Source organism: Oryzias latipes, chromosome 18 (assembly GCF_053564925.1).
Source record: "Oryzias latipes strain Hd-rR chromosome 18, Olatipes_Hd-rR_3.1".
NCBI lineage: Eukaryota > Metazoa > Chordata > Actinopteri > Beloniformes > Adrianichthyidae > Oryzias > Oryzias latipes.
Genome location: NC_136254.1, coordinates 36,423,306 through 36,443,371, shown reverse-complemented (window position 1 = coordinate 36,443,371; position 20,066 = coordinate 36,423,306). Strand labels below are relative to the sequence as shown.

The following is a 20,066-nucleotide window of genomic DNA, read 5'->3' as shown; positions in this document are numbered from 1 at the left end:
CTTTATGACCCTTCTGCAGCAAAGCATTCAAAGCTTTTAGGACTGTGGCGAGGTCAGGAATGAAACGTCCATAATAATTTATCATTCCCAAGAAAGAATGAAGCTGCCCCAGACTGCTGGGTGGTGGCGCCTCCACAATAGCACGCACTTTCTCAGGTGATCTGTGAAGCCCTGCAGCATCAATAATGTGGTCCAGGTACTCCATGAGTCCTGGAAAAACAAACACCTGTCCTGCTTAACATGCTAACATACTCTCCTAACCTTCTCAACACTGCATCCAACGCCTGATCGGTAGAACAATGCGTCACGTAAACACGCCGTTCAGAATACTCTGCCCTGATCAGACTCGTTTGGATCAAAATGTCTTTCCGATGGAGGTAGGTGTGCTATACCGATTGTTGATCCGGTCGTTGTTCATGTAAACGGTTCATTCTGATCGTGTGTCACTGCTGCTCTGGTTGACGTCACGCATGGACGGTGTTTCTCCAGAGAAGCTTTGGAGCTCAAACAGGACCGACCAGCTGCTCTGCGGACGCCGGTGCTAAGCGCCGCTCCGCTCTCGCCCCTCTGGCTCTCCGCCTCTCCCCTCTCTTACACCCCTCATGAGGGGGTGCGGGGGAGGAGCGCTTGGTGCCCCGTGACGTCTGGACCCAGCGGGGTCCGGACTCAAGTGATGGTAAATCAGGAGAACTGTGTCTCTGAGCAGAGCAACTGGATTAATAACTTTGTGTTTGAGGGGAGGGAGGGGGGGGTTGCTTTGTTATGTGTGGGTTTTGTTGTTGTGTTATGTTTGGGAGACTTGGACTGCGATCCGTCATCCGCTCTGGGTTAGCGTCTGCTGGACTCAGGAGAACCGTGTGTCCGAGCAGAGCTCAGACTTCCAGCTCACACATTGACTTTGGGGCGGTGTGTGAGTTAAGAGCAGAAATGCCTCTTAGTGCTGAGAAACCGTTCAAACAATCACATGGATGTGTTTCCAGTCGTGTGCTGACTAAATAAAGGCTGATGTTGTTTCCTGCATGGATTCATGTTCATCCAGGCTAATGCTGTTAGCGTGTGTTAGCTTCTTCTGGGAGCTCCATTCTTCCACAGAAAAGCACTGACCACACAGATTAAAAATACAATGATGAGCGAACAGGCGCTTCATAATATTCATAACATTAATAAAAGCACGTTTGGAAGATCGTCTCGTATATTACAGAGCTGCTGCATAAATGTATATGACAGCTGTTTGTTTACATCGGGACTCGTTTCCTCTTCCGGTATTTTTAACACTACTGCCATGATGAGATGATTTATTCTGACTGAAGGTGTGACCATGTGAACGTTTGTTCTAATCGGAAAAAGGTTTTTTGATCCCATGTGCGCGGTTGGATTCTAATGTGACCATTGATCCCATCAAGAACAGCCATTCTCTGTATGGTTTGTTTTCCCACATCTTCTGCACTTCACGGTGGGGAAATTACAGCAGCGTTCCAAATAAGCGGTTATCCGAGACAACCAGATTCCACGGAGGACAACCAAAATGAACCTGATGGTTGTCTGTGTGACAACCTGGTCTTTTATTCAGCATTTTGGTTTTCCCCAATATTTTTCAGGGTTAGTTTTTGGCAAACTCTGAACTGAGACGTATGGAGCAAATTCTTTCCACCGACAAACGAAGCGCATGCATGCTAGCGAATCCTTTCTGTTTGTACATGTAATTTTTTTTATTGCTTTGACTACAATGCTTGAAATAAATCAATAAATCAAATCACATCAAATGTGCACTTTTCAATAAAGATTATTCAAATAAATGTATTGAACAACAGTACCTGGCGCGACCGCTAGAGGTCTCCAAAAACGCGTTCAAAATAATCAGCCCATTAACAGAAGATTAGAAACATATTCATAAAACACTATAACTTTCACCCACAGCAGAACTGACTGACATGGTTAACGCACGTGCACGTCAGTATATAAAGACATTCTCAATGGATCGCCGATATCCAGAGTCACCATGGAAACGCATGGAGAACAAAAGAGAGCGCTATACTTCAGTGAGACGGAGTCTGAGATTTAAATGACGGCTATGAAGATTATACGTCCATCAACAAAGTAAAAAACCCGTTTGTGTTGTCATGGTAACAGTGGTGTACATTCCACCTGATGCTAATGCTAACTCTGCTCTGGGGCTTCTGGGTAGCACTGTTAGCAGCTAGTAAGATACTTTGGTTCCTCTCAGTACTAGAAGGATTTTGATACGTATCTGTGTCCTTTATGTCTTTACTGAAGGAGTGTTTGTGTTTTGTAGATGGAAGGTTTTGATGTGACTGATGGAAATCCCCACATCCAACCAGCCAAACTGGTTCTGAGTTCAGCAGCTGCAGGTTCAGACCTGATCAGGACTCAGACCTGGATCTACTGGTGTTCAGCATAAATAATTCCTCAGTGATTCATTTCAGTTCCTCAAAGGTTCATTTTATTTCTTTAACCTTCATTCATCCAGGAGAGACAGAATGAGGAGAAAATCCTTTTTTCATTTGTGTTCTGGTAAAATTGAAGATCTTTAGAGAAATAAAAGGAGGAACAGGAAACACAGAAAGAAGCAGAAGAAAACAGTAAAAACAGAAAATCATGAAGTTATGAACATGATTAGAATCATTAAACCATTCATTCTTTAAAATGATCATTCAGATTCCTTTGAAATACTCTGGAACTAAAGAATCAAGGTTTTCAGGAAATGATTCTCTGGTTCTGCAGACTGACAGGAGGAAGAACCAATGAGGAGTTAGATTCAGGGACTTTCCATCCAATCACAGACTCTGGTCCATGTTGACGGCTGCAGACACGCCCCCTCCAACAGTGTTAAAGACATCATCCATCTCTGATCATGATAGTTCTCTTCCAAACCACAGAGAGCTGCAGGTTCTCTGGTCTAGAATGTTCTGCTAGATTTCTGGATTGACTTCATTCCTGCAGAAACACTCTGATCACATGAAGCTAACAGAAAACAACAACCATGTTTTACAGGAAGCTGACACATGGGGGCGCTGCAGGACTGCTGTAAGTAAGTAAGTACATTTTATTTGTATAGCACCTTTCGCAGACAAAAGTCACAAGGTGCTTCACAGGTTAAAATATGTATACATACACATATAAAAACATAAAAACATAAAATATAAAAAAGCATAAACCATGTAAAACAATCATCTCAAGCCCAATAAAAGTAGTTTCAGTTAAAATGCTTTGCAAAAATAAAAAGTTTTTAGTTGACTTTTAAAAGAATTCACAGAGTCCAGGGAACATAGGGAGCTAAGCTGTCTGGGGCTTAAGCCCCTGGTAGGGTCTCCCATGGCAGACAGGTCCTGGGTGACGAGCCAGACATAGAGCGGTTCAGAAACCCCTGATGAAAAGAAACAACGAGGACCCGATCGGGTCGGGGCTCGCAGGCGAGCGCCTGGTGGCCGGGGCTCTTCCCACGGGCCCCGGTCGGGCACAGCCCGAAGGAGCGACGTGGGACCACTCTCCCATGGGCCCACCACCCGTAGGAGACCTCAAAAGGGGCCGGTGCAATGTGGTTTGGGTGGCAGTCGAGGGCGGGTGCCTCGGCGGCCCAAACCCCGATCATGGAACCTGGCTTTTGGGACATGGAATGTCACCTCTCTGGGAGGGAAGGAGCCTGAGCTGGTGCGAGAGGTTGAGAGATACCGTCTAGATATAGTCGGGCTCACCTCCACACATAGCCTGGGCTCTGAAACTCAGTCCTTAGAGAGGGGTTGGACTCTCTACCACTCTGGAGTTGCCCAAGGTGAGAGGCGGCGGGCTGGCGTAGGCTTACTCGTGAGCCCCCAGCTCAGCCGCCAAGTGTTGGAGTTCACCCCGGTGGACGAGAGGGTCATGTCCCTCCGCCTCCGGGTGGGGGACAGGTCTCTAACTGTGGTTTCGGCTTAAGGGCCGAACAGCAGTTCGGAGTACCAGGCCTTCTTGGTGTCTCTCGAAGGGGTACTGGAAAGTGCCCCAACGGGGGACTCCATTGTCTTCCTGGGGGACTTCAATGCCCACGTGGGCAATGACAGTGGCACCTGGAGGGGTGTGATTGGTAGGAACGCCCCCCCTGATCTGAACCCGAGTGGTGTTTTGTTATTGGACTTCTGTGCTCGTCATAGTTTGTCCATAACGAACACCATGTTCGAGCACAAGGGTGTCCATCAGTACACCTGGCATCAGGACGCCCTAGGCAGGAGGTCGATGATCGACTTTGTAGTTGTTTCAGGTGACCTTCGGCCCTGTGTCTTGGACACTCGGGTGAAGAGAGGGGCGGAGCTGTCCACCGATCACTACCTGGTGGTGAGTTGGATTCGCTGGCGGGGAAAGAGGCCGGAAAGACTTGGAAGACCCAAACGTACTGTGAGGGTCTGCTGGGAACGTCTGGCTGAGCCCTCCGTCAGGGAAGTCTTTAACTCCCACATCCGGGAGAACTTCAAACAGGTACCGGGGGAGGTTGGGGACATTGAGTCCGAGTGGACCATGTTTTCCACCTCCATTGTCTCTGTTGCTGCTCGGAGTTGTGGTCGCAAGGTCTCTGGTGCCTGTCGCGGCGGTAACCCCAGAACCCGGTGGTGGACACCGGAAGTAAGGGATGCCGTCAAGCTGAAGAAGGAGTCCTACCAGGCCTGGCTGGCCTGCGGGACTCCAGAGGCAGCTGACAGGTACCGGCAGTCTAAGCGAGCTGCGGCCCGGACTGTTGCGGAGGCGAAAACTCGGTCCTGGGAGGAGTTCGGTGAGGCCATGGAGAAGGACTATCGGTTGGCCTCGAAGAAATTCTGGCAAACCATCCGACGACTCAGGAGGGGAAAGCAGTTCTCCACAGGCACCGTTTTCAGCGCAGGTGGGGAGCTGTTGACTTCGACTGGGGACATTGTCGGGCGGTGGAAGGAGTACTTCGAGGATCTCCTCAATCCCACTGACACGCCTTCTTTTGAAGAAGTGGAGAGTGAGGATTTTGGGGTGGGGCTGTCCATTACCCGGGCTGAAGTCACTGAGGTAGTCAACGAGCTCCTCGGTGGCAAGGCCCCGGGGGTGGATGAAGTCCGCCCTGAGCACCTCAAGTCTCTGGATGCTGTGGGAGTGTCTTGGCTGACACGTCTCTGCAGCATCGCGTGGCAGTCGGGAACCGTACCACTGGACTGGCAGACAGGGGTGGTGGTTCCCCTCTTTAAGAAGGGGGACCGGAGGGTGTGTTCCAACCATAGGGGAATTACACTCCTCAGCCTCCCTGGGAAAGTCTATGCCAGGGTACTGGAGAGGAGAGTCCGTCCGATAGTCGAACCTCGGATTCAGGAACAACAGTGCGGTTTCCGTCCTGGTCGTGGAACAGTGGACCAGCTCTACACCCTATCTAGGGTGCTGGAGGGTTTGTGGGAGTTCGCTCATCCAGTCCATATGTGTTTTGTGGATTTGGAGAAGGCGTTCGACCGCATCCCCCGTGGCATCCTGTGGGGGGTGCTCTGGGAGTATGGGGTCCGGGGAGCCTTACTGAGGGCTGTCCGGTCTCTGTATGACCGGAGTAGGAGCTTGGTCCGCATAGCCGGCAGTAAGTCAGACCTGTTCCCGGTCCACGTTGGACTCCGGCAGGGCTGCCCTCTATCACCGGTTCTGTTCATAGTTTTTATGGACAGAATTTCTAGGCACAGCCAGGGGCCGGAAGGGATCTGGTTTGGGGACCACAGGATTTCCTCTCTGCTTTTTGCAGATGATGTTGTCCTGTTGGCTTCATCGAACCGGGACCTCCAGCGTGCATTGGGGCGGTTTGCGGCCGAGTGTGAAGCGGCTGGGATGAGGGTCAGCACCGCTAAATCTGAGGCCATGGTCCTTGACCGGAGAAAGGTAGTTTGCCATCTCTCGGTCGGTGGAGTGTCCTTGCCCCAGGTGGAGGAGTTTAAATACCTTGGGATCTTGGTCACGAGTGAGGGAAGATCGGAGCGTGAGATTGGCAGGCGGATCGGAGCAGCGTCCGTAGTTATGCGGTCGCTCTATCGGTCCGTCATGGTGAAAAGAGAGCTGAGCCGAAAAGCAAAGCTCTCAATTTACCGGTCGATCTACGTTCCAATACTCACCTATGGTCATGAGCTCTGGGTCATGACCGAAAGAACGAGGTCCCGAATACAAGCGGCTGAAATGATCTTCCTCCGTAGGGTGGCTGGGCGCTCCCTTAGAGATAGGGTGAGAAGCTCAGTCACCCGCGGAGAGCTCGGAGTAGAACCGCTTCTCCTCCACATCGAAAGGAGCCAGCTGAGATGGCTCGGGCATCTAGTTCGGATGCCTCCTGTACGCCTCCCTGGAGAGGTGTTCCGGGCATGTCCCACTGGGCGGAGGCCCCGGGGAAGACCCAGGACACGCTGGAGAGACTACGTCTCTCGGCTGGCCTGGGAACGTCTCGGGGTCCCCCCAGAGGAGCTGGAGGAAGTGGCTGGGGTGAGGGAAGTCTGGGCATCTCTGCTCAGTCTGCTGCCCCCGCGACCCGGTCCCGGATAAGCGGAGGAAGATGGATGGATGGATGGGCTGGAGTTCTAGGACCCTGTATAGAGACATAGGCCGCCTTTCCACTGCATGGTTCAAGTGATCCAATTCCCATTTTTTTCTCTCTTGTGGCACAGATCAGATATGATCGGTGAACATGTAAGCAGGACAAAAGCACATGGATTCTGATTTTCTCAGATCGGATACAGGCCTCTCTCATATGTGGAAATAAATCGGATAGGAATCGGATACGTGCATTAGCGTGTGCCATGTAAGCAGACAAATCAGATATTCCCCAGTAAATGAGAGTCGTACGTCAGTGACGTCAATTCAGGACACCAACTGAGATCACATGACTTATTAAGTTGCTTTTCTGCTGATTTGCTGTTGGAGGACAGCTGGAGCCCCATCAGCTGTTACCTTTCAGCCTCAGGCTTCAGACCGGAGTCGGAAACTGCTGTTATTTCCAGTTTGGTCTCGGTCGGTAAATGGTAACTAATCAAGTGGGACACCATTGCTCTGGAACAGGCTAGAAGCCGTTTATTTCTTTGCTTGGATCAAACTGTTAGTCCAGCACGTCTGCAAACACTTTCTCATTCAGAACTCAGAGAGAGACCATAAGCCGACCGAGCAGCCCCCCTTTTTCCTCTCCTGCCTCATCCTGGAGCGCCCGAGGGAACGCCTCCTTCCGCAGTCACACAAAAAACACGTCTGCGTTTGATAGTTTCAGCATTGGATAGTTTAAATGCAAAAATCAGATACGGGTCACTTTTAAAAGATGATGTAAGCGGGTCGTCAGAAAAATTGGATATAGTCAGAAAATCGGATATGAACATCAAGACCTGCAGTGGAAATGCTGCTATAGTTGAGGTTCTACATAGCAGAAGCAGCATGATCAGAAGAATGTCTGCTGTTCTGTCTCCATGGTTCTCTGTGGTTCTACTTCTCGTCTGTGGATCTCCTGAAGGTACGTTCTGCTGATTTACATCCAGAGAAACTTCAACAGAATCTAACATGAAGTTACACTTTCACTCTCAGCAGAGCTGGACTTCTCTCTATGTAACCTTTGTTTTATTTCTTCCCACCACTTGTCAAACAGTCTCTACAGTAGAAATGATTTATCTTTAAAATCATCATCCAGTTGTTTTATTTGAAACTGGACTGGAACTCTTCTGAGTCCATGTTTTTCCACTCAGTGGCTTCATCATTTGAGCTGAACTCTGGGACATTTTGACCAAAACAAACACAAAAAGGAGGCGGCAGTGGCTCTGGCAGTAGAGCTGTCGGCCAATGATTCTGTGATGATTCTATGATTCTCCTCTAGACTTTGGTTGGTTTCAAGCTGCTCTGATGAAAATCATACAAATATCAATATTCTCTCCCCTCCTTTAACAAACCACACAGCTATCTCAATCCAGATCTCTGTAAATCCAAACCCCTGCCACAGACGTTCATACTGGATTTAAATAACTATCTGATGATAAAACCGTCTGCTGTTCATGAAAAGCTTCTGACAAAAAGCCTCTGTAGAAAAACTGGGAATGGTCTAAATATCTGAGAACAAATGGAAGCTCATTTGCTAAAAGATCTGAAAGTTTAATGTCAGAAAAACATCTTTAACTCAAAAATCTGCTGCTGGTTTAATGAACCAAAACATCCATCAATCTGCAGAATAAACTGATGAGATGAAGAGAAAAAAGCTGAGGGAGCTTGGAGAAGAAGCAGGAGGAGATGGATGGAGGAAGGAGAGAGGAACACTGCAGAATACTTTCTTCTAGAAAGATTTAATGCTCAGAATAATTCAATACAAAAATGAAATATTGATGGGAATGTTACAGATAATCCTAAGAAAATAACAGTTACTGCTCTGACTTCTACACTAAACTCTAGGAATCTAAATATGTGAAGAAACTAACAATCTCATTTTAGAATCCCTCACAGAAATGAAAGTCATTGATGCTGATTGAAGGAATTCTGTGATAATTATTGATACATGAAGTTCTATCAGCCATTGAACACCTCAACCTAAATAAATCTCCAGGTAAAGACGGATTAACCTCTGAATTCTATCAAAGATTCTGGCTCCTTTCCTAGAAAGCTTAGATAATTTCATTCCTCCTACTGTAACCCAGGACTTTATAACATTCATACCCAAAGCTAGAAAGGATTTACTCCACATAAGAATGAAAAAGGTTATGGATCATATCATAGATGAGGCTCAGTCTGGCTTCATGAGAAATAGACTATGAAGGTATTAATGTTCCAAAATGGACGAGTTTGTAGATTTGATGTGAGAACTTGAGCACCAAAAATCTGCATCTGTGTGTAAAAATCTTCTGCTGTAAAGAAATAAGGAATAAAATCAAACAGTTTCTACAAATATGCAGATATGTTTTAACAGATAAAACCACAAATTCCCATTTGCAAGTGTTCATTTAGAGTTAGGGTCAATAAGGTCAATGACATCAATATCAATGATGAGACAAAGGTAGACAAAAACAAACATGAAAACAAATATAACTTAAAATATATAACTAAATAAAAATAAGGGATATTACAAAAGTTTAAATAGATCAAATACATGATAATGTCTGGACATTCCTATGATTCATGTAATGTAAAGATTTAGAGAATAGATTGAGACGGTTGAGTAATCCATTAATGTGAGGTTTCACCTTCATTAGTTTACAAGTATGAAGAAAATGCTTTGAAATTACAATCACTACATTAATCAGAAAGTCCAGATTTTTATCAATTAATCATGTTCATCATCAATGTTCATTATCAATGTTCATTATCAATCATTAACCATGTTCCAAAACTACTATTAATGTCTTTATACAATATATTTATCAAGTTCATCAGTTTGGGGCCAAATCCAAAGAGTTTTAAAGTATTTAGAATGAATGGGTGCTCAACTGAATCAAATGCCTTAAAACAATCTAAAAAAGGATAAATCCACTAATCAATAATTCCTGACTGTACTCACCTAAATCCAGAACTAACCTGATGTTATTGTAAATAGATCCACCTCCTAAAACACCTGATTGAGTTTCATCAATAATTTTTGACAGAGCCTTTTTCAATCTAGTTGCAATGCATCCAGAAAGTATTTAGTAATCTGTGTTAAGGAGTGAGATCTGCCGCAAATGATCCAAAAGTCTTTGATCCTTCTTTGTTTAGGAATAAAGTTATAAGGCCCTGTTTCATGGGGGGCATAAGGTGCTACATCCCAGAATAGCTTTGAATAGTTGATTTCTGATCTCCTGATTTTCAAAACTGTATTTTTCTTTCAAAATTTCAAAACTACTAACCTTGCCATCCTTAAACAAACGTCCAATTATTGGTAACCCTTTGGCAGACCAATATTTAAAATGAGAATCCAAATGATTTGGAGAAAAATAAGAATTGTAGGCAAACCATTTGAATATTGACAGGTCTTTTCCTAGTTTTAATTCTTTAACTATGTTTTTCCATATAGAGAGTGTACACTTAACCCATGATTACAAATATTGTAATCCAATATTGTAATATTGTTATATTGAGCTACCAGAAAATAATCCTTTAGAGAAGGCAGGCCCCACCCTCCTTTATTTTAAAGTATTTGTAGCGTTTTAAGGTGAACTCTGGGTCTTCTAGTTCCCCATATGAATCGTGATATAATTTTGTTCCATTCATGAAATTGGTTTTGAAGGATATTTATAGGTAGCGTCTGGAAAAGATAAAGTAGTCTCAGTAGGATATTCATTTGGATGGATTAAATATCTGAGTATAAAGTGAAGAAGGGGATCAAGTTCCAACGTTTTACATCCTCCACTATCTTCTTATGTAGTGGGATGTAATTTCCTCATATAATTTATTCAGGTTTTTAGGTATGTTTACACCTAAATATTGTATTGATTTTGTCTGCCATCTCATTGGGTATTGCGTCGCCAAACCTGCTGGTGGGCTGTAGTTGTAAGCAAGTATTTGAGTTTTGTCCATATTCATTTTATACCCAGATTGGTTTCCAAATTTTTGCACAGATTCATCAGTTCAGGTAGAGATTTTGTGGGTTGTTCTAAATATATTAAGATATCATCTGCGTAACACGCAAGTTTGTGTTCCTTTCCTTGAATATTTATTCTTTTAATGTCTTTTTTTTCCTAATTGATTGTGCCAGCAGCTCTAAATATAAGGCGAATAGAAGTGGAGACCAGGCACAACCTTGCTTGTTTCCTCTCTGGATTGTAAAGCTGTTTGAGAGGTAACCATTAACTTTAACTCTTGCCGTGGGATTGGCACACAGAGCCTTCACTATGTCGATAACTGTGTTATGCAACCTGAATTTAGTCAATACTTTATACAGAAAATCCCAATTTACTGAGTCGAATGCTCTTTCCACATCTACACTCATGAGCATAGCTTCATTTTTAGATGTTTGTATCTGCTCTATTATATGCAGACTTCTGCATATTTTATCTTGTGTCTGCCGGTTTCTTATGAATCCATTCTGGTCGTTACATGTCAGACTCGGTAAAAAGTCCTCCATTCGCCTGGCCATAATTAAACTAAACAGACTGTAGTCTATTTTATGGAGAGATCGGTTATATGAGAGGGAGAGACAAGAAGGCCGGGAATTCAGCCTGTAGACTGGAACCGCAGTCACAGACTTGTCCCCCACCTGCAGGTGAAGGACCCTCTCCTGGGGGGTCATGAGTAAGCCCACCCTCTCCAGAATGGTAGAGTCCAGCCCCTCTGGAGGGACTGAGTCTCAGAGTCCAGGTCCATCAGGGGAGGTGAGCCGGTACCCCCCAGCCTGCTGTACGTCTCCCAGAGGGACGTCCTGAACCCCAAAAACCAGATTCCAGGAGTTGGTTTGGGCCGCTAAGGCCCCCACATTCCACTGCCCCCCAGTCCATATAGCAGCAGCCCCCTCTGAGTGTAGCTGCAGGAGGTGGGCCCACAACAGAGGAAGGAGGGGGGCTGGAGCCCATCAGGGCCGGTGGGAGGAGCCACACTCCAGAATGAATCAGCCTGGGTGGAAGAACTGGACCGTGGTTCTGGGTTCTGATCCACTCTCTGTCTGTCATGGGAGCCCCCAGCAGGGGCAAAAGCTCAGAACAGCTTTGCCTTAACCATCAGTCGTCCACCTTCAGGTTGTGGTTCAGAGAGAAGTTGGATCTTCTGTCATCAGTCACTGCTTTTTGGTTCAGTCCATTGATTGATGTTCATGGCTCCTCCCCCTGGTCTGGAGGAAGTTGACTAGTCTGTTTTTTCTGTCTGATTATGTCTTCAGGATTTTCTGTTGCTGCAACTCCAGAGGTAAAAGACTTTCTGTTTGTCGTCTGGTTTTCAAACCAACAACCTCCTTCTAAATGAATAGATTAGATTAGATTTGCTTTATTGTCATTGTCCGTTGTACGATGAGATTGAAGCATCACCATCAGAGCAAGAACAGCAAAGAAGGAACATCGTAGTACAATATCACACAAACAAACAGTATGTACAACTGTGCAAATATAAACTGTAATGAAGAGTGCAGAGATAATTGTGCAAAATTGCACACTAGAACCGTGTGTGAACATGTCAGAAGTACAAGAGGTGGTAATGAGGTAGAGAGTTGACACTGTGGACAGAAGTGTGGATTTTATCTATCCACCCATTTGGGAATTGAGGATGGTGATTGCCTTTGGAAAGAAGCTGTTGTTGAGTCTGTTGGTTTTGCTTCTGATGCCTCTGTAGCGCCTCCCAGAGGGCAGCAGGTGGAACAGGTCTGAGCCCGGGTGTGAACTGTCCTACTGTTGTGAGCCCTAGTGATGCAGGGTGGAGTAGATGTCCGTCAGGGTGGGGAGAGGGCCCCCAATGATTTTCTGAGCTGTCTCTATGACTCTCTGCCGTCTCTTCTTATCCGTGCAGCTGCTGAACCAGACAGTTATGCAGTCTGTGAGCAGGCTCTGGATGGATGATGGTAGAAGGTCAGCAGCAGGTTGGTGCTGATGTTGTTCTTCCTGAGGAAGTGCAGACGCTGCTGAGCCTTCTTGATGATGGCGGTGGTGTTGGCTGTCCAGGAGAGGTCTGCAGAGATGGTGATGCTGAGGAACCTGAAGGTGTGGACCCTCTCCACGTGCTCCCCATTGATAAGGAGGGGGGCTGGGTCCGCGCCATGTTTCCTGAAGTCGACTGTGATCTCCCTGGTTTTGCTGGTGTTCAGGGTGGGGTTGTTCTCTGAGGACCAGGTTGTCAACTTTAGGACCTCCTCTCTGTAGGCAGACTCCTCCCCCTTGGGAATGAGTCAGACCACCGTGGTGTCGTCGGCAAACTTGAGGATGCAGTTGTTGTTGTGGGCCGGACTGCAGTCGTAAGTGTAGAGGCAGTACAGCAGGGGGCTGAACACACAGCCCCCCAATGTTCAGTGTGCGGGTGGAGGAGAGGTGGGGGCCAAGTCTCACAGTGTGTGATCGGTTTGTGAGGAAGTTGTTAATCCAATGGCATGGGGGGGGGGGGGGGGCAAGAGTAAATAGGTGTTGTTGCTGTCTCTGGTCTGCAGTTGTGTTGCTGCTGAACTTCCTGATGGATTCAACACACTAACAGGAACCAATAACCAAGTTGTGGTTCTTGATTGTTCAGGAAGTTCAGAGACAGATTAGCTTCACTTCCTGCTGCTGGAAACACAGAAACAGGACAAAAAGGTTGGAAATGCAGAAACTCAGCTTTCTGTCCAACTTTGCACTCATCCATCATCCATCCATCATCCATCCATCCATCCTCCTCTCCAGAACTCTAGCATAGTCTTTCCAATGTAGGCTGAGGATTGTGATTCCTCTGTAGTTGGAACACACCCTCTGGTCCCCCTCCTTAAGTAGGGGACCCCCCCCCATCTGCCAGTCCAGTGGTACAGTCCCTGACTGCCATGTGGAGCTACAGAGACGTGTCAGTCAAGACACGCCCACAGCATCCAGAGATTCAGGTAGTCAGGGTGGACCAAGGAGCTCTTCAAGGAGCTCAGCCCGTCTGCAGCACACGCCCAGAGTCCGCTCTGACATCACTTCCTGTTCCAGAGGAAGCAGGTCTTTGAGAACAAAGCTGGACTTTCATGGAGCTGATTTACAAACCAAATCTAATCATGTAAATCTGCAGAAAGACGAGGATGTTTGGAGAAAAGTCTGGAATCCAGAGAGTCTGAGAAACAGTTCATGATGGAAGCGAGCAGAAGTCTGTGATTCTTCAGGCTCACCCTGTTAGAACGTAGAGGAACCACATTCTGAGCTTTGGTCGGAACAGGAACTCTTTACAGGAACCAGATGAACCAGCAGAACCGCATGCCTCCTGCTGTCAGTCATCACCAGAATAAGGGCGGTTCTTCAGGACAGGAAAGACCTTCACAATAAGAGCGCTTCCATCCAGACCTGCTGCTGTGTCTGCATGAACAGACCAGAGCTGCTTTCACATCCTCATCTTCATCAGCACGGAGACTCTGAGACGTGGAAGTTACCACAAGACTGCAGCTAAAGAATGAGGAAAGGTGACCAGAAAAGAGGGCGGAGCTTCAACTAGACATTCACTTCATCTGGCTGCTCTCAACTGCAGGTAATGACCCTCTGCTCTGTTTCTAGAAGATTTATTGTGATTCATTCAGAAAAACTGGTCATTTCAGGAGACGAAGGGTCAGAAGTTTGATTTGAAATCAGTTCCTTTCATTTAAGACAAAAGATTTAGACTAAAACTGAAAGTTTGAAGAAGAACTTCCTGGTAGAAACCTGAGTGACAGCTGTCAGTCTCTGCTTTCTGCTTTTACTCTGATTATACGTCAGCTGGTCAGTCATATTCTCTAAATGAGGACGTTTGTGACGCTTCAGGAATCAGAGAGACTAAAGTCCGGGTCATCAGAACCTGGAATGAACAGATTCTAGAAGAGAAAGAACATTTCCATTCTACAATCACGGTTCTACGTCCATCACAGGAACAGACGGTGGGTTCCTCTTCATGTTCTTTCATAAATCATTCAGTCCTTCTCTTTGGTCAGCCTGTCAATCAATCATTTCTGTCACATTTCTGTGGAATGATTCACTCTGATGCTTCATTCATGGAAATATCTGAAGGTCAGCTGACTGTCAGTAAAAACAACCAACAGGTTTATCTGGCTGTTGTGGGCGGAGCTTAAATGTTTCCTGATATAGTGGTGAGTTTTAGCTGTGATGAAGATCTCCATGGAGACGATTAGAGATGAAGAGCTGCAGAGACGGTCAGTGTTCCTCTTCTTCATTCACCTTCAGACTCTGTTTCTACTAAAAAAAACAGTCAGGAAAGACGGTAAATTTACAAACTTTAGACTTTATTTTAACTTGTTCTGTCCAACAGCTGAGCAAACAGATCAGAGCTGAAGGACTATTGTTGGAAAAGTTTAACTATCACAGAAAGAGGACATGGAACTTCAGATAATCAGAGTGTGGACTTATTTAAACCATTTTTTATTATTTTATTAATTTTTATTTTTTTTGTCACATTTTGCGTTTTAAGTATAAATACATATTGTTTTTATGAAAGGGGAGGGAGAGGGGGGGAAGCATGTGTGTGTGGGGGGGGGGGTAGAAGGAAAATAAATAAAGGAGAAAGTGAGGAAGTGCTCAGTTGCTCATTTGAATAAGTTATTATTTTAAACTGTGAAACATTTATACTAGATCTGCAGAAAGACAAATATTACATCAAACATGAAATTCTGAAGACATCTGTCCATCAAGACACTGTGGGTTAGGAGGGATGAAGCAGACAGGGAGCAGTGTGCACGTGGGGGTACGTGCACACTGCCATGTGAACCATGTGATCGTTAGGGGAACCAGATCCTTCTGTCTTTTTGCTGCTCAGCAGTCAGAACCACAGATCTGAATATTATAAAGAAACTTTTGCATTTTATTTTGAAAGGTTATATCATGAACTTTATTGGTTCTAGTAATACATCTGTGCGTCTAGAACCTGCATGTAGGAAGTCTGAGTTTAAAGTTTGTGGTTCTTTAGTTTTCATCAGAGATGCTGCAGTGAGTCAGATGCTGATGTTCTTCAGGTCTAAAGTCTCTGTTGGAGTTCTCTGCTGCTCCTGCAGAGGAACCTGAAAGGCCTCGATTTCAAAGACTAATCTGTAGATCTGAGATTTATGGACGACTGCATGGAACTTTGATCTTCTTTTTACAGGTAAGTCCTGTATTTATATCCATAGTTTATTCTTTTATGTTTATTTCTTGTTGAATTCTGTAAACAAATCAGTTTTGGTTAAATTTGAAGCCAGTCAGAGCCGTCACAGACTGATGATGTCATCACTGTGAGACTGAGGTGTGGGTTGATCTAACGAAACGATAAATCGTCTTTTTATTAAAAATAATTAAGATTTTAGCAAAAACTTTCTGAGATTAAAATAACATTCAATCAAATGTTTGATGTTGGTTTTGGTTCTGAAGCAGAAATTCTGAGGATCTAAAGACGCTAAACAGAGAAAGTTAGAACAGTCACTCCAAGCTAAGCTAGGAACGGTAGAATGAACCCTTTAACACCTGAGATGTCACCGGTGACGGTTAAATAACACAAACTCTGCACACCGTAACTGTTCCACCGTTAACACGGCTTCACAATCTGATGGAATTATCGCGCTAACGCTAGAATAGTTACGGTAAAACAAATCAGATCATGTTTCTGTGGTTCTGTTGTTGTCAAAGTTGGGTTCTACAAACGGGAAGACTCCAACTTCAGGAGAATCTGACCTTTGGTCTGCTCCAGAGACGAGGTTCTGGATCGGTTTGAAGGTAAGTCTAAGTCCTAACTGTCTTATGGTGGATGCGGCGTCTGAGGGTGTAAAACGGTCCAATCTGTGCGGGACACACAGGTGACCTGCAGAGAATATCTAGTCTTAGATCGCTTCCTGAACCCGTAGAGAACATGTCTGTTTTTTTCTATGTTCATGCTGCAGGCGACATGTGAACACGTATGTAACACGTGAGGGTGAGTAAGGGGGACGTAGATGAGACTCAGGCGTGTGGTACAGACCTGTAATGTCTACGACACGTAGACTGTTAGCTTTTCTTAACTTCAGTTAGTGAATTTATTTGCTAGTTTTACTTTGGACGGTCGTCCTGAAGCTAGCAGGTGGGAGACATATAGCAGCAAATGTAGCAGCTAGCACCTCTAGCCAGCGGATGAACATGTTTGATCATTTTTAAAATGCTTTACGTAAAACACGTCATAGTTAAATATATTTTACTCGTATTCTTTGATTTTGCTGTACTTTTCTTGAACATAGATCTGCACCCGTTAGAACCTGTCTTCTGTTCTGCAAGTATTCTAAAGCAGTACATGAATGATCTGGGTCTCTGCGACGCGTGGCGCTCATGTCATCCAAACACTAAGGGGTTCACCTTTTTTTCTGCAGTTCATTATTCACACTCTCGTTTAGATTATTTATTAGTCAGTAACTCCCTTTTGAAAGAAATTAAAAGTTCCAACATTCATCCAATTATTATCAGTGACCATGCACCAGTTTCTGTTACTATTTCAAGGGAAGTACCCACACCCTCAGGTTCAACCTGGAGATTTAATACGTCTCTGTTAAAAGACCAGGAATTTATTGAATTCTTTAAAAAAGAGTGGGAAACCTTCTTAGAATTCAACGATACTTCTGAAAAATCACCAAGTATTCTTTGGGAAGCAGCAAAAGCAGTCATGAGAGGGAAAATCATCTCTTATTCAACGCATAAAAAACGCAAAGAGAAAGCAGATTTATTAGAATTAGGAAATAAAATAAAAACTCTGGAGACTGCTTATGCTGCTTCTGGGTTAACTCTTTTGATAGATAAGGCCCACTTTTTCCCCTAAGTCTGAATCCATTGGAAACCTGCAAGAAAAGTTCAGTCACTGAGTCAGAAATGTATAAATCTGTATAAATAGCTTAGTATGCTGTATACAGGTTTAGCTAAATAAAATGTACATTTATGTTGACAGCAAATTCTCCGTCCATCATGCAGCATGTTGATAACAGCCCTGCAGCATCATGCATGTCAACATGTGTTCTATTAATAAAGCTCCTGCAGCATTAAAAGAAAAAAATTAAAATACTTACCTGTGAAATGTTATACCTTCCTCCTTCATGGACTCATTTATCTGATTTTAACAGTTGAAACCCGCACAATGAACTGGCATTATGCAAGAAATGTGTTCACATGCATTCACTGCAGCAGTAACTTGACCTCACCAAGATGGCGGTGCTCTCCTCCCATGGGGAACCACGTGATGTCTCCTCTAGTGATAGAACTCATTGAAGCAGCTGCTCTTCCAGGAAGCTCCTCCTCCTGGAGGCGGAGCCTCAGATATGACCTTTAGTTCCTCCCAGAAATGCAGACAGAGTTCCTGAGGTTCTCCTCCTCCAGGAGGTTCTGCTGTTAGTGTTTGTGTGACGACTGAGAGGAGAACAGAGGAACTCTTTACAACTTTTATTCAGACAAACACTTTACAGACGGTTGAGAACCTGCAGAACTAAATGAAATGATTGACCTGTGAACAGTCCACCTTCAGCTGCAGAACCCACTAGAACCAGCAGGAAGAAGGTTCTGGGTCAGAAGTTCTGATGTTCTCTAGTGAGCAGCAGCATTCATGCTAGAACAAAGCATCCATGGAGATCCACCTTCTGCTTCTTCTGACCTTTGGACTCTTTGGACTTTTATTCTGAAAGGTTCTAGAGTCTGAACTGCAGAGAAGATCCACTTCAGGAACACAAAAGACCTTCAAGGATCTGAGTTTAGACGATCCTGTTCAGGATTCTGCTGGTTGTTAGAACCACTGGAACTTTGGTTTGGACCTTTTTTCTTCCTGTAGATCCAGAGAACAACAAGAACGACAACAGCAAGAACTGACAGAACAATCCCAATGATCCCTCCTGGACTCAGTCCTTCTTTCTTCGTTCCTCCATCCTCCTCTTTTCCTCCTTGTTGTCCTGCAGGACAGAGAGAGGATGATGAGTGCAGAACAGAATCCTCTCCTCTTCCTCATCAGAGCAGCTGCTTCCTGCAGAGTCTCATCAACAACATCTTCAGAAAACACGTCTGATCTGAGACCTTTACTCTGACATCAAGCAGGAACACAAACACTGCTCACCTGGAGACGGATCACCTGGAGACGGATCACCTGGAGACGGGTCACCTGGAGACGGATCACCTGGAGGATCCACGGACAGATGGATGGTACAGATGGGAGGAGTTTTTAAAATAGATCTCTTGGTTCTTCTCTTTATAACTCTACACTCATATATTCCAGCGTCATTCATGGTCACGTTCTTCAGAACCACAGACAGATCTCCATCCTTCATCTGACTGTCCTTCAGAAACACTCGGTTCCTGAAAGATTCATGCTGGTTATAAAGAACAGCACCATCACTCCTGTAAAAAAACACATATTTCTCCTGCAGGTCAGGTCTGCTCCACTCAAACACCAAACTCTCTGTGATGTTCGTGTCTCCACATGTCAGAGTGACGTCATCTCCAGGTCTAGCAGTGATCTTCAGACCTGCATCAGAAGAAAATATAAAGTGCTTTACAGTTTCACACTGATGGCGGCTCCACTGCCAACCTCCCACCAGAGGCAGGGTGGGGTTCAGTGTCTTTCCCAAGGACGCACCGACACATGGGCGGGCAAGGCGGGAATCGAACCTGCAAACTTATGATCATGTGTCGACCGCCCTACCACTTCACCATGGGCGTCGCGGGGATCAAAGACGTTACAGAGGACAGTAATCAGTAACCTGGACCGTTAAGGCAACATTTATGGTTCCGATGGTTCCTCGGTTCTCCTCCATGAGTCCATCTTTCTATATTTCATGCGCCAGCTTTGTTTCACTTCCGCGTTTCTTAAACATCGTCATCGCTGCTGTTTAACGGCTACTTTCTAACTATTTTCAGACATTTCTGTTTTATTCTGATCCCACCTGATGTTCCGGAACCAGAAGAACCGACCAGAACCACGAGCAGAACAGAACCGAGGAGCCACATTGTTAACCGCAGTCCAGTGAGCCGACATCTGCGGAAGTTCGGTCTCGCTAGCCGACACTGACTTTGCGCATGCGCGTTAACATCCTAGTTTACGGTACAGACGCCCAGTGAGCTGAATGGACGGTATAAGGCGCTGATATCACCCATCATGTCACTATTACCCATCATCAATGAACATGAACTGCACTCTGAAATCAGTGAGAGTTACTGCAAGCCCTATATTGTTATTTGATGTACAGATTTATTCATTTAGAATTACATGTCTGTTCATTCCATAACCAGAAATAACCTGTGTGTCTGAAATATAATCACTCAGACTGATTCTAAAAGTGAGATTTAACACTGAAAGAGTGTTTTCTGTTGTTGAAGATGACATGGAATCAGAAATGAAGAAACCCCAGGTAAAAGGGAAGATCTGGTGCTGTCAACTCTTCCTAAAGTTGCTTCATTGAAGGTGATATAAAACTTTCACTGGATTATTGTTGGTAATGATGTTCATGATCATCACAGCACGTTCAATGAAAATTGAATGGAGAATATTACAGATATTGACATTATAGT

The 20,066-nt window shown here is 45.0% G+C and overlaps 1 protein-coding gene and 1 long non-coding RNA gene across 4 annotated transcripts in view; one reads left to right on the top strand and one right to left on the bottom strand.

Annotated features, from left to right (window-relative positions):
• Positions 1-20,066, top strand: part of LOC144987419 (uncharacterized) — a 409,376-nt gene that overhangs the window by 116,546 nt on the left and 272,764 nt on the right. The window lies entirely within an intron of this gene.
• On the bottom strand, positions 11,868-19,594 carry LOC144987431 (uncharacterized). Of its 3 annotated transcripts, XR_013651316.1 has the most exons (5): positions 19,442-19,594; positions 18,616-19,023; positions 18,016-18,454; positions 13,718-17,921; positions 11,868-13,145 (listed from the first exon to the last, which is right to left on the bottom strand). It is a non-coding gene; the product is annotated as an uncharacterized LOC144987431 (long non-coding RNA). The 3 variants fall into 3 exon arrangements; XR_013651315.1 differs by having other exon boundaries at positions 11,868-17,921; XR_013651314.1 differs by lacking the exons at positions 11,868-13,145; positions 13,718-17,921 and having other exon boundaries at positions 17,940-18,454.